The 15,890-nt window shown below is 34.5% G+C and overlaps 1 protein-coding gene across 1 annotated transcript in view; it reads left to right on the top strand.

Annotated features, from left to right (window-relative positions):
• The first annotated feature begins 216 nt into the window (after nt 1-216).
• Ca-alpha1T (Ca[2+]-channel protein alpha[[1]] subunit T) overlaps nt 217-15,890 on the top strand; it is a 200,430-nt gene continuing 184,756 nt past the window's right edge. The window contains exon 1 of the mRNA XM_028304257.1: nt 217-372. The gene's annotated coding sequence lies outside the window, so the exon portion shown is untranslated. The remainder of the gene's footprint in view (nt 373-15,890) is intronic.

Consider the following 15,890-nt stretch of genomic DNA (forward strand, 5'->3'; position numbering starts at 1 on the left):
CATGTTTTTCTCGCGTCTAACATTTTTCATATCAACATTCAGACGTCGCGTGCATATGCAGACGCATCGAAACGCCCCGAACTAATCGGCAGTGGGAAATCAATTCGATTTGTCCATCAATAGCAGCTACTTACATCTGGATGTATGTATGGGACTACCTGTAACAGGTAGGGGGAGGGGGGCAGTCCGCAGGAGCAGTGCAAGCGTGGGCTCGCTCCGGGCAGGACGTCTCGCGCGTTCCCGTATAAAAAATAACGCGCGGATCAACCGTATAGACGGCTTTCATTGTGCGTGCGAACAGAGAAACAGTGCAGTTTTTTTGTGGTGTATTTTTTTTCTTTTTAGAAAAGACAGTGTTTTGTTTCGATTGAGGTATGTATCTATTTTATATTCTATTTTCAAATTTTTAAAACTTGAAAAGGAGGAATTTTGAAAAAATCAGCCAGCATTGATGGAATGTTTTTAAATTAAAAAGGACAAAGGCCTATTTATAATTCTCGCTCGTCGGAAAGTTCAAGAGTGAATCTACAGGTCCCTCCCGGGACTTCAGCGTGGAAAATGAATGTTTTAAAAAGGCTCGTGTTCTCCTTCTATTTTTGGATAATTATCCTAGTTAACTGGGCTGTCTGTCTGTGTAATATGAGCTTTTTTCATGCATTTGTAAAGCCATGGAAGCGGGGCGATATTTTATGAAAGCCATTTGAAAGCGTTGAGATTTTCTTTCAGCGAAAATCTTTTCATTAAAATGGTAGGTATTTTCTAGTAATTTGGGTTTTATTAATTATGAATTACCTATTGACCTAGGTAGGTAGGTCCTGAAAATAAATGAAGGCTTTTTTCAGCTAGCGTTTGCAATTTCAGCATGAAATTTCAGAGAGCTTTTTAAAAGCACTTTATATTAGTCGCGTTGCGTTTATGGCAGTAGTGTTTTTGTCTAGTGCATATTTTATGTGAGAGCACTTTTCTTTTATCTATTTATAAAATATTGTCCAACCATTGCTTCGATTTTAATATGGGTGAGCATACAAAATGGAAAATATTGATCATTCCAGAGAATTCCATGCGCTCTTTGTATTATTTCTAGTTATTAAGAATGACTATAATTGATATTAAATGAATCCTGAAATTGTACTAATCTACTATAGAAATTTTCAAAGCGTTAAATGAAAATTGCTTGTCATTTTCTTAGTTCCGTTTCTTTTTGTCAGGTTAATTTAATGGGAAAAAAATATTAATCTATACTTATAACCTTAGAATGTAAATAGATACGTAATGATGATCTATCTTCTATGATACACCTTGATTAATTTCATCTTGAATTTTTGTTATTGACGTTTCACCAAAAAATAACTTTTCACTAAAGTAATAATAACCTTTCTACAATACTGAAACATAACAGAAACCCTAGTATTTCCAGTACAAAAATATGATGGAAAAACACACCAACGCAAATGCTAAAATAACCCGAACTTGTTGCTTTAACAAAGTTCCCTACTTTATTATTTAGGGCAATAAATAACACCTGAAGTAATACCCTAAGTAGTTTTCACCATAATACATAAAGATTAATCCACAGCTTATGTAATTAAGGGGTAAAATTAACCGAAGTTTAACTCAAGGGTCGGATTTCAACAACGATTTTTACAAGTTAGCGCCATTCTTCTGAGTGCTCATAAAAATTAGATAAAATCTTTAGTAGCTGATAACAGTAAGAACGTTTTTCAAATTACTAGTCCGCGTTTTTATGTGGGAGCAATTTGTGGGAACTTAATTACGCGGTATTACATCGCGTTTTGTTAATAGCTCGGTTGGAAAACAGAACTTTCAGAAACGTTTTTGTGAGTTTTAGCCGTCGACACTTATCAATCTAGTATGTGTAAGATTGACGATATTTTTCGCAGTAATTAATAATTAATGCGTCCCGTATTGAAAAAAAAAACTCATTTTCTTTTTTCCAGCACATTGAAAATGCTTCAGTATTTTCAACTTTTAGTTTTGCCAACACAAAAAAGTTACTTGAAGCCTTGATTTATGTATCTTAGTTAAAGTAACAGTTACATAGGTACACAATAAGAAGTTTAATCCATTGTAGGACCTTAATGAAGCCTCCGTTGCACTTCAGTTATTTTGTAAAAATATTAACAAAATGTTTTTGGATTCGTTATGATATTTTTACAAAACACGTGCTTACCATCTACCCGTATTGCTCATCCGTTTTTCCGTCCACAAAAATGTGGTAAGGAAACAAACGACACGGAAATATCGTTTGACATGCAAATGATTGGAAAAGCAAGATCGGGCAAACATTAAAACGTGTTTTCATTTGTGCAAATCAACGCGTCGCTTTGTCTCATATGACTGGCAGAGCTCATCAACATTCAGACTCATACATTGACAGGAATGTACGTATGATGAGTTTTTAAAATTGGTTACATAAATAAGCAGGTTTATATCCGGGCATGAACGCTGGTTGGCAACGGAAAAAACATGTACTCGTACTTGTACATTCTTTAAATTTTCAGTTCGAGTATAGGTAGTTGTTGCATTTCATGAAGGTGAGTGAGCTTTACATGTGTGGTGGCTCGGTACTGTGTACCTACCATGAGTTTACGTTAGGTGTGCTCGCTAGCGAATACGTCAAAAAATTCTATGAAGATTTTATTTCTTGAAAGTAGCCGCTAGGGGCGCTGCACAATATGTCATACATTTAAATGTCATTTTTTTACGCAGTCGCTAGCGAGCACACCTAACGTAAACTCATGGTAGGCACACTGTTCGTTTTTCAAAAGTTTTGATAGATATTACACTATCGTTATGTGCATGTACTGTAGGTACACACAAGTGAAGCTTACTCGCCTTCGTGAGTTGCAAGAACATACGAGTAGGTATGTTCTATGAATTTTCAGTTTAAGTAGGTACGCCTGTTCGTGAAAGGTTAAAAATTGACTGAAGACAAAAACAACTGAAAGAAGATATTTTCTCGATGTCATTAACAGGTTGCTCCCTGACATAAATAAGGCTTCCGCAATTAACAGAACCACATTTCATTTACAAAAAGGTTCGGATCGCCAAATTATTAATTAAAAACATTGAAATATACTTTTACCTGGTTTAAAACTGAAAATGTAAAATCCATTTCAGTATTCGTGAAAAAATAAGAAAGATATTGCTAAACATTAATATTATGTTTGTTTCTTTCTGTTTATCAATACGTATCCCTGACTAATGTTATTCGTATATCTCGAAAACAATCTGGAAGGGAAAAACATCCTGACCTACTTATTTAAACAAAACACACAAAATGCTCTGTGTACGTTCATATTTCTTAATGTTTATGTTGTTTAACTAAACGATTTTTTTATAATAATTGTTTTTTATGTGTTTGTTTAGAAAGAGAAGAATATTCAAAGTTTTTAAATGTTAGTTTCTCTAGGTTATCCGGCCCGAAGGATCATAATTGCGAAGAGCTCTTGTCTAAGTTTTTTCTGGGCAATTAATATCCCCCTTCCTATAATTTGATTGAGCTGCTCGTATTATACAAAATAGAGTTAATATAAACCTTACTTGATTTAGATAGAGCTAGGGCTTTTAATAATATTGATTATTATAGTTTGTGGGCGTGGGTGGAACTTCAAAGTATGACAAATTAATAACGAAACAGGGGAAAATAGTAACAATCTCATTACACTAAGGTATGTTTTCGAACACTTGGATTCGACGAGTCGATAAACATTACTAAAGCGACAAACTTCATAACAATTACTTCCAGATCGTTGGAATTCAGACAATCTCCCAACAATAACTATTTTATGGTAATCCCGCATAATTAAGATGTCGGTAGAAAACAGGCCAAACTAAATCTCGAATCACTCATTATTACTATGGTGTTGTTGTATTACTTTATGTCTAGTTTAACAAGATTTCCACCAATATTATTAGCAATTATAATAAAATTATAACAGTATAATTATAATAGTATAATTATAGCAACATAACTCAGCCTTAGAATATTTGCGAAGGTGTCCAAATAAAAATTATGTAACTTCTCCGAATCAATTTCTTAGTTACAATACCTAAATCGAAGTATACCTACACAAATTATCGAAAGAAGACATAGTAGATGATCCGTTGTCTAGGCCTAAATCAACAATACATGATAAAAAAAGAATTGAAAAACAGTTTTAGATAAACAAGGTGGCACTGGTTCTATCAAAATAAACGAAAAATAGGATAAAGTTTCAGCCCTCGTGCTCCATTAGCCCGAATAAAATGGGCTGGAAAACATCCAAATAAATCTTAAATGTTTCTTGACCGAAGCTTGGCTTGTCAAACTATCGTGCCCCTGAATGTTGAAGTAAATCAAAACTGAGTAGCGAAGTCGGTAGAGTTAGAATCACAAAGGGTTTTCTTGGGGCGGCTAATCTGTGATTTGGCTCTGATTCAACGTTAGGATTAGATATTGCAATGGACCACGAAGTGTTGTCTTGTTTGTATTTCGTATTGAGATACTGTCGATGAATTACTTTTCCTTTTTTGCGAAAGAAGCAATTGATTAAATTGATTTCAGGCCCACTGACATATAAAAGTTGAATTACAAAAATACAGTTGAGAATTCGACAAACCTTACCTATTAAAATTAATGTTTCTTCTTAACATAGTATCTAACCACATATTTTAGAGATTCACTATAAACAAAATGTGTACCTAGTCAAAGATAAAAATAGTCGAGTTTTTAGGTTGGAGTCGATTTTCATTAAGGCACAAAAACAATATTTTTCAGCATCGAAAGGCAAATGTTTCAAGTGGAAATACGATAGTATTGAAAGGTTTTGGATGATGCTAAATTTTTTGTATCAAACCGGATCTCTTTTTGACTTTACCCACCATAATATTTTTAAGTGTTTTTTCAGTTAGTTTATTATTGTCAATATCAATCAAGTGTTGTGACAATAATTGATATTCTACTAAAACCACGTAGGCGTGCCGTTTCGTGGCGTGTAATAACATCATTTTAATCCAAATAATGTTGAAAATAACCCTCCTTCTGGCGCAGTCGGGTAAAAGAATGTATAGAATTTATTTTTCATAATTTCACCACATTTTTGTCGAAAATTAACTTCGTTTTTATGCTCTGCAAATGTTTTCAGAAGAAAATAGGTAACATGCGATTGTGGAGCGTACTATTTTAGTAATTCGAGTGAAACATAACGTTAATTTACTATGTAATGAATCTTCAGCACGAGTAATTATGACTCCCATTGAGTTATGTACCTGCTAGCTGTAAAATTAGACCACAACTCACTTTTGGTTGAAAAGCTGGTGAGATGAGAGAAATGAAATATTTTTAAGATGACGTAATAACAAAATTATTTTATAAAACAGCACATTATTCTGGTTGGTGAGTTTCTTTGAAATTATAATTAGTAAGCTGAATACTACCCGTTCGCGCTAAGTTTTCCGGTCTGTCGAATGCGCGTCCCCTCCCCCAACCGCGATTAAACGCAATTAGTTAGTGATTAAACGCAATTAAGTGTCTTATTTTACGCAGATACATAATTTTTATCAATATTAATAAATAAACAATATTTTCAATATAGTTTGCTATAGTTATCGACGCTTTCCATCGAGTGACGTCATATCGCCAGCGGCAAACTTATCGCGAACGGATAGTACTTTATTAATTTAATCTTTCTTATAGGACACTAAGTAACTAATTAAGAACATCCAGTTCGTAAGTCACTGTTTGTAAATATACTTGTAGAATCTTGGTTCAGTAAAAATTTTTGTACTGTAGACTACAGAAGGTCACATCAGTTTGTACATCATCATCACCAGGTCATTTAGTTTCTACTACAAGAGAACATCTCTCTTTAATTTACTAGAGGAAGATGGAAAACATTTCATTTACCGTTGTTATAACTTAGTAAAAAAATAGCTCGGTTATTTTCAACCGACTTCAAAAAAGGAGGAGGTTCTCAATTCGACCCGTATGTTTTTTTTCTATGTTTGTTACGCGATAACTCCGCCAATTATGAACCGATTTGAACAAATCTTTTTACGGCGTATAGGTAATACCTCAAGGGTGGTCCCATTTAAATTTAATAATAGAAAAAACAACCCCCAAGGGTGGAAAATTGGGGATGAACTTTTTTATACGCAATATCTCCGCCGATTATAAATCAATTTGAACGATTATTTTTTTGTTGAATAGGTATTATCAAAAGAGTGGTTTCATGCGAATTTGAAGAAAATATTTCACCCCCAAGGGTAGAACTTTTTTAATTTTAGTTTTTTTTGTGTTCACGCATTTGAAGTCGGTTTCATTTTTTTAAAAAGTTATAACGTAACTTTTGAGTAAGTTATAAAATACTGAAAATACCCAAACTAGGCCCAAGCTTACACAACTTAGCTTCATCTGTTTAATCTTTTAGCTCGATACATTATTAACCGCTCGCCAGTGAGCTACAGTGTATGGAGAAGATGAATGTTTCGATTTTTCCCTTTGGGAATAACCCTGGGTTATGTATAGACTAGATATGAGAACCTTCTGTCCGTCTGGAAGTTTGACTTAGTAAGGGCAGTTATAATTTGCGAAATGGGTTTATGGTAGGATGTTATAACGGCGTGCTGTGCATATGTAATTTGCCTACCTAGAAAATAGTATGTAATGCAAATTAGTAGATTCAAAATCAAAATTCAAATTCAAAATTTATTTATTCTCTTAGAAAGCACATTTACAGGGGTTGGGAGTCTCTTTTATGTTTAAAAAACCTAGTAGATGGAAACTTGTAACAATTAACCAATGCACAGTGATAATGGTTCGGATGACGTGACTGGACATCAAACTTAATACTATAGCATCTTATTGTGGTTACAATTTAAGCCGGGTGAAATTTTCCGAAGAAGATTCAGTCACAAAATCAGCACTACAAAAGTAATTAAGAAAAGAATATGAGTTAAAATGTATTACTAATAATTACATACTAACTACTAAAACATACGTTGGTATGTTGTACATTTAAGATTCCTTAATCAATCACATACTATCTAAAACAAGCTGAATTGCCATGTACCTAAAACATTTTTGAGTTCCAAACGTTTACGAATTACAATACATCCCAAAACAAGCACAAATGAACCGCACACAAACGAGCACAATTTGTAACCCCAATCGGAAAACGGTTTAAACAAACAGAAATAAAAAGCAATCGACGAAGGCCGCCCCAAAAACAGCTGTAACCAAATAATTCCCAAAAACGAGTTATGTACTCAGTGACTAACGATTCTGTTCAATTCATTCCTTATTTTTATTGGAGGCTGTATGTAGATCCATTAGATATATGTATATTGGCAGGTATATTTCCGCCGATGGAAATGTTATGAATTTTTAAAAACACAATACGGCTGTGTATACCTACTAAATAGGCACGTTTCGAAGGTGGAGTGAATGGGTTCACGGGGGTAAACGAAAAACCCATAGAAGTGGCTGTTTGTTGACTTACCGTTTTGAATGGAGGAGGGATTTCTTTCACAAAAATGTTTGATGGATGCTATTGCTGAAAAAAGATAAATTAAGCAGCATTTTTTAAGTTTATTTTGTTACAAATATATAGGTTTATGTAATAAAGTCAGGATTAGTGTATTCTTTAATGCCAACTAATCATTATGGACTTCTAGTTACCATTAACTGGATAGGATTGCCAGTCGATCAAGACAACTGCAATACCTATTCGGGAATACTGTGGGAGCTAGTCCCACTTTAACCGTTGTGATGTAAGACAAATCGTGCCATAGAATTTTAAGCATTTACCGTTTGTTTTGTTTCTACGCGTTGATCGTGTGCAAGCTCACGCTTGTAAATGGGAGAGCTTAAATTTTTATCATTTTCGACCCTTCAGGCCTTTTGGTTGGGCATTCTTTACCGTAATGCATTGTTATTCAAATGTTTCCTAAAAAGGTTAGGAGAAGACAAAACAAACGTTTTTATACAGCAAAATCTAAAATATTGTGTATGTTTCTTTCAATTGTCACAAATTCACACATAGCACTAGGTGGTACAAAAAAGAAAAAAAAAAGATTCCAATGCAGTCATAATGAAGACCTCACTCAATATTATCTATACTTATAATAAATCTGTAGAGAGGTCAATTCTGTACATGAAATATATTTTCAAAATAACTATCAGGGGGTGATTAGTGATCGATACTGATGCCAAAAATGCAATCAGTAAAATTTTTGTCTGTCTGTCTGTCTGTCTGTATGTTCCTTATAGAAACAAAAACTACTTGACGGATTTTAACGAAACTTGGTACAATTATTCTTCGTACTCCTGGGCAGGTTATAGGATACTTAGGAATTCCCACGGGCACGGGAATTAGCGGATAATCCTTTTGTATGAAAAATCTAAACTGCTAAAGTTAGACGATTGAAATTTGGCATGCAGGTACCTTAGTAAACTTAAAGCTTAGTTACAACAGGATATTGCAAAATTCACACGGGAACGGGAGTTAGCGGGAAAAAACATTTGTATGAAAAATCTAAACCGCTTAAGTTAGACGCTTGAAATTTGGCATGCAAGTACCTTAGTAAACTCAAAGCTTAGTTACAACAGGATATTGCAAAATTCCCACGGGAACGGGAGTTAGCGGGAAAAAACATTTGTATAAAAAAATCTAAACCGCGTAAGATAGATGAAGGGGGTAAAACGGGATCCACGAGTACGAAGTCGCGGGCGGCCGCTAGTTGAAAATAATATTATATTATTTTGCTTTTATTATTTTCCTGCAGCTAAAAGCAAAGATTTGTTAATTTATTACTTTTTTTAAGGACAGTTAAATCATGTACGAGTACACATTTAAAAATGTAAATCGTAGTTACGTCACTCTAAAGTAATGCTATTTAAAGACCATTATTTACTTGCACAAGGACGTCACGGTAACGTTACGTAAAATTCGAAAAATATATTATGTAAAAAACATTCAAAAGTTTCATTATTTCACATTGTGTAGCTAATTTGTTGCTTATGTGACTGATTGTTATCAATCATGTCAAGTACGTACTGATATTAATCTAATAGGTACCCTAATGTTCATTTGTGAAGGGCTATCTCCATATTATAAATGATTTCCTACTTTGCCAGCGTCATAACAAACTATTTGCTTAAGCTATACATTTATCATCGTTGTTTCACTATCTAAGGGTGGTACTACATTGGTACATTGCAATCTATACTTATTATCTATAAATGCGAAAATCTGGGAAACTGCAAGTGCTAGGAGTCTCAATTTTGCATAGGGGTTCATTTAGAACGTAGGTGCTCACTAAGACGGGATTTTACGAAACTCCACCCCTAAGGGGGTAAAACGGGATCCATGCGTACGAAGTCGCGGGCGGCCGCTAGATATAAATAAAGCCTCCTTACAAAAGATAAAACAACTATTCATTTAATATACCATTAACATTAATCTAACACAGTAGTATAACTAATTTGTTAACTATTAAAAGATTTAAAGAGGCTTTGAATTCTCTCTCCAGCTCCTGTACATGCTCCAATATTTATCTTTGTTTTGCTTTAACAGTTGCTGTTTAGTGCATATTTTATCAAACCTAGATGACAAGGCATTTTCTGCGCGCAGTTTGTCGACTCGAAGGAAACAAGTATTAATGTACATTAATTAAATACACACCTTATTAATATGACGTTAGGCTTAGCTTTTGCTAAGTCATGTGTGTCATCAGTATCGCAGCTTACACTGGTATTGCTATGAGGCGTACTTGCTTTTGTGGCATTGTAGCGATAAGATGTATACATATAAATATACCTAAATAGAATGTGTGGACTGACCCTTAGCTTTCTCAAATAACTCATAAACCTAATGGATTCAAAGACAAAGGATACACAACATAGAATGTATTGTACATGTCAGGGACGGGATAAATAACTAGGGTAGTAGACTATTATCTAGGAAAATCACTAGGAAATAGGTATTGACACGCAGCTTTGGTTTTGTGGATTGGGTCTTTCTCTTAGTTTTTTGAAATTTAATGTATAATTTCTCGTTGTTAAATTGTAACTAAAAAAGTACTTAACCGTTTTTTTTTTCATTAAAGTCCCTTTCAATTTTTGGGCGACATTATTAATTTGCTAATAATATCATGAATTTACTATGCTTTCAGGTACTTTACTCCTTGGTCCATAAAAGACCGTACTAAAGTTTTATAGAGTTTATACATAAGGCCATTCAGTAGAAAAGGTTTTGCCCATTGTTCAAGCCAGAATTTCCAATCACGTTTTTCCTCGTATAGTGAACACCAGTGATTGACGACTCTACCGTAGGTACTTATTATCTTTACTCTGATCTTTGACTTTGAACTGACTGTAACTGTCCAATTATCTCTATTTCTCTCTATTATACTTATAGATAGGTATTATGTATAGGCATAGAACTGTACACACACAGCACTTGCCATAATAATATGTTTGTCTCAAAGCGCTGGTAAGCCCAAAAGATAAGGAGACATGTAAAGTGCCCCATAAGGGCTGGGCTACCTTTTCTTTTTTTATTTATTTACATTTTGACGTTCATAAGTGCCACTTGTGGTCTAAACTGAATAAATATTTTTGATTTTTGATTTTGATTTGATTTTGTAAACTGAAGATTTTCAATTATACCACATAATAAGCTACAGGTCTGTCAGTAATCTCGAAAATATTTGTACGAACATACATATATCGTAAAAAAGTGGATAGCTTATTATAATTGCAATCGAATCTCTGCTCTAATTGCCCTTGTTATAAAAACGTTTCGATATCAAACTCGTAATCTCTCTTTTATACGTACTTACCACGTCACTGAAACGTCACAAAACTGCCCCCATAACGTTGGCAAAGTCAAAGTAACCTCACCTGAAATGATTAATGGACTATGTTTATCGAAATACAAGCGATTGTGACTATTAATGACTTGGGATGTAGGTATGACTGTGAAATAATAATTACGCCAGTGACATTGATAGATTATGTTCAGCAATATCGGATTAAATTTGGTTTTTACGTTCTGAAAGTTATGTCATGTTATAGACTGGGAGAGAAGATGAGCAGTCGTATTACCCCTTTCGGCCGCTATGCCAACCAACTAGTCTTCGCAACCGGTTGTGAAAAAGGAATTTTTATTCTTTCTTGGCAAATAGTTGCAAATATAAAAAAAAGTTGATTCCTTTAGCAGCTAAACCATGCTATTTTAGCTGCTAGAATAGCATGGTTACCATCATGATGGCTATTGTAGGGCTCCATCTTTGATGTGCAAAAACGAAAACACGCGTTTGTCTTAAAGAAGATTGATTTCCTATTTTGGAGAGCTTTTAATCTTAGGTACTTTAAAACGTATATTCAATGTAATATAAACTTATCCTAAATTCTATACAAACTTTTAAATGTTAGTATAATTAGTACATGTACTTATTTATGCTTTCCCTATTATATTTTAAGTAATATTAGTCGCCAGGTACGGTAGTTAGCGGGTAACATAACAATTTATGCAAATGAATGAACGAACGTCTCATTCACCACCTCTGTCATGTCTTTCGTTCGTGTAATAGCAATAAAGTAACGAATTCAGCAGTTAAGCAGCCCGATGATGGCTTTTAATGCCAAATGACGTCATTACCTCGTTCTAAGCCATTACAAAATGACTAGTGACGAAAACAACACCTATTTACCGAGTTCTATGTATTTTGACCCTTGTATATTTCAATTCTGTTAGGTCAAAAACATACTAAAAAGCTTTAGTGCAAAATGAGACCGCGGTAACAAAGATAGAATATAACTTTAAAAATATATAGATGGTCTCAGAAATTACAGACTCATAAATGAAAATATCACTTTCTATATTGAATTAATATTAGATTATATTTTTAAAGGATGATTTATTTAAACCAATAACAGATAAAAGTTCGATTTCGAATAATGCACGCATTTGATGTACGCGTGGACTTTCCAAAATAACGTCCTGTATTTAGACTCAAGACGACTATACTCTCAGACTACACTTATGTAGATAATACATTGAGAAGAAACACCTAGGAGATATCACAGCACGAATAGAGGACGAGTGAACAATAGCTACAATTGTAAACGTCCCCCAGACACAAAACTTGGCGAGATAAAATTCACTAAACTCCCGCAGAATTCTCGCAAATTAATTCATAACAAGAAAACATCTCACTTTTGTGTCAAACAGAACTCGCCCTAGAAATATGAATACAAAATTGTGCCGAGGGAAAAAACTTTAGGAATTGGTTTTGCCAAATTCCACCTGAAAGAATTTAAGGGCGAAACTTAGTGAGGCACGACAAAGCCCCGAAATAAGGCTGATGATACACAAAATATGCCAACAAGAAGCGGTCAATTACAAGTTTGGAGTTTTCCAAACATTGTATAAGGGACCTTAGGAATATCTAAAGTCTGGGACCCAAACAGTTTGTCTTGGATTTAAGGTACATTAAATATCTTTTGCTTTGTTTGACAAAGAAGTTGCGAAGGTTCGTGGTTTTTCTTTGTGTTTTTTCCTAAAGTAAATATAAAAACTTTGGCAATACTGTACTGTAACTACTCCATAATGGGCCGTACGATTACGACAAAATGTAATTGTTTGAACCTTTTTAGAACAGGCTGTTACTTTTCACGCAATACAAGTACCTATAATAAAATTATAACAATATTGAAACAAGTACACAATATACACAACTGAACGAACACAGGCTTTTATTGGGCTTGGGAACCATTAGGCGTTGGCTATTATTAGACTAATAGGAGTCTAGGTTTGTTTAAGTGCTCGTTATACAGTCCAGCAAAATTGTGTCGGACGTTTTCAGCTTAAATATTGCTTACATACAATGGCTATTGACATTAATAGTGTTTTATTATGAAATTCACATAAACATCAATCAAGTCGCATTGATAGTGTCTCGAGTGAGACCCGGTCTAAGGTCTCCAGTCTTTATGCGTTTGGAGACTCGTAGAGTCTATTAAAATTTTGAGTCTAGAAGACTTATGTTTTGAGACCCAGATATCTATATGAGCAGACTTAGACCTAAAGAAAAAAGTAATCATCTAAAAGTAAGACACGGGTCTTAACCTTTAACTGGTGACCTGTGTGCCTACCCATGAGTTTACGTTAGGTGTGCTCGCTAGCGACTGCGTAAAAAAATGACATTTAAATGTATGACATATTGTGCAGCGCCCCTAGCGGCTACTTTCAAGAAATAAAATCTTCATAGAATTTTTTGACGTATTCGCTAGCGAGCTCACCTAACGTAAACTCATGGTAGGGACACTGAGGTCAACAGTGCGTTTTTGGTGAGGTGACATTTAAGAGACGTCAAAGAAAAACTAATGTACAAAAAAATTGGCTAATGTAAAATAAGTTTGAGGCCAAGAATTTCGTAACTTATATAGTTGTCCAAATAATATAAAAACATGGTTTAAAAAAACATTAGTTTTTGGTACAAAATCAGTCTTTATTTGAGCAAGGTACTTTTCATTAAAAAAAAAGTTAGTCACCTAAAATGGGCATACTAGCCCCCAGAAATACACTTTGGGACCTTCCTAATCATCATTTTTAGATAGTTTAGATACTGATCTACAAAACTCAGCAGGTAAAGCTATCCTAAGATAAGAAATTAAAAAAACTACAATCATCAAACATCACTTACTAGAAACGTTCACGTCTACAGACATCACAATTTTGCTTGCAGCAATTTAGGCACATAGGTTTATCATAATAAGTTCTAGTGAACCTAGTACATTTTATTACATGGCTAAGGCAAATGGCACATGTTCTTTTAACCCCAGAATGGTTTTGGGACGAGGCAGAAGTTGGTCTAGGTGGTAATTCATCAACATCAACTGAACGCAGCTCGCGGGGTAGGGTAGTCATTATAAGTCACGAGTTTCAATTGAGGTATAACTAAAGAGCTATCCAATGATAATAAGAAGCTGCCCCTAGTTACCTTGTTAGTATTGTCGCAATCACTGTTTAAGACGTAAGAATTTATTCCTGAAAAATATCGACTGAGCTAAGCTATAGAATATGATTATACATAGGCCAATAAGGATGTTGAATAGTTGAAACACTTTGTTCCACCTCATCCATCAACCCCTCCTATTTCGTCAGGACACTGTTATTAAATGGTGGAGGTGTTGATTTCATCTCCAGATTGCTCAGATTTGGTAACATGCAGACTTTCTAAAACGAAGTCAGGATCGCCTATATCGTCGTCAAAACTACTACACTCGTCGTCGCTCTCTGTTAGAAGCTCCTGTATTATACCTCGCTGACTAAGAACCCTCCTTCTTTTGACAGACCTCGTTTATTTATCGTGAGACATTCTATAAAAGATAATAACAATACATTACCACCGCTGTGACGTTCCTCAAACACTATGAAGTTGTGTAAACTAACTGTGAGGTGACGAACAACAGACACATAGGTAAAATACACATTAGCACTGACCTGACGTCTGTGAGACGGCGAAAGCTGCACACAGGCAACACAGGAGACCCTGAGCTGGTGCGCCCCCTACTGAGCGAAAGTGTATGGCAAACGCGGAAGGTACCAAAAGGCACGGGGAGAAGCGACAAAAAGGCGGGGAGATAAATAAAAAAAACGAAACGCGGTGTCTGAGAGACGGGCAGGTCACCAGTTAAAGGTTAACGCGAAGTTTATTAATGACTTAAATTATGTATTCACGGCTTGACGTTTCGGCTGCTATGCTGCAGCCGTGTTCACAAGCAGCTGTGCTCTGCATGTGAAAGTAATCATTGTTTTTAAAACCATTTAAGTTGAAAATATTGTGGTGAAATTCTGCAACCATCAGGTAAGGCTTAATACGTATTATGGCATAAGACGTGAATACATGATTCAAAACATCTCAACACTAAATTTTCATGAGACATCACAAACAAAAAATATATCAATATAGAAATTCTGAATGTATTGAAACGTAATGAAATCTGACTAGCTTTGTACAAAGAATCCAATCTAATAAACATTTATTTGTATTATTTTTAGCCCCGACGGGTTTCACGCACATTAGGTTTCAATATCTTTCTAAGAAATGAATGTTGAATGATACACAACATTGAATCTATTGATCGTACCTACCTAAAAAACTAAGCTAAAACGTATTTAAATTGGACAAAGAATATGTTATTGCTCCAATTAAGTAGGTACTACAGGTTTGTTGTCGACACAATAAGAAGAAGAAGAAGAAGTAGGTACAGTGAATAACGTGAAAAGAAATGCAGATAGTTATTATTAAGTATGACATAGGCACACGCTAAGAAAGGATTTTCCAAAATTCATCCCCATATGAGGATAAAACGGGGATCCAAAAACTAGAAATTGACCACGCGCGTAAAGAAATTATTTTGTAATTGACTTCAAAAAATGAGGACTCTAAAAATATCAATCATGGTATTTGTCCCAATAAAATATTTTTCTACTTTTTAGTGAACTTTTTTTGGAGTCAGTATTTCTTTTTTTGTTATAAACTCGACGCTTTGTTCGACGAAGAGCAAAGACGCAGGTAAATAATATTACCTATCCAATTTAACAGCAATCATATCGTGTTGATAAATAGCTTTATGTCCGACAGTAATTCAACTAATGAGCTTTCCTAACTAACGTGTACTAGATTAATTTGAACACTAAAATGCATTAGTAGTCGGATTATCTGGTTTAAAGTATTAAATATGGATCATTCATCATAGCAGCTTCATTTTGGAACAGCTACTTTTAGTAATAGTAAGCTTATTTAGTATTTTCCTATGAAATAAAATATTTTAGCTTCTCATTCTCGCGTCTCAAAAAGACAAAAGCTTTTTTCAG

Source organism: Ostrinia furnacalis, unplaced genomic scaffold, assembly GCF_004193835.3.
Source record: "Ostrinia furnacalis isolate ACB-3 unplaced genomic scaffold, ASM419383v2 OfSCF1409, whole genome shotgun sequence".
Taxonomy (NCBI): Eukaryota; Metazoa; Arthropoda; class Insecta; order Lepidoptera; family Crambidae; genus Ostrinia; species Ostrinia furnacalis.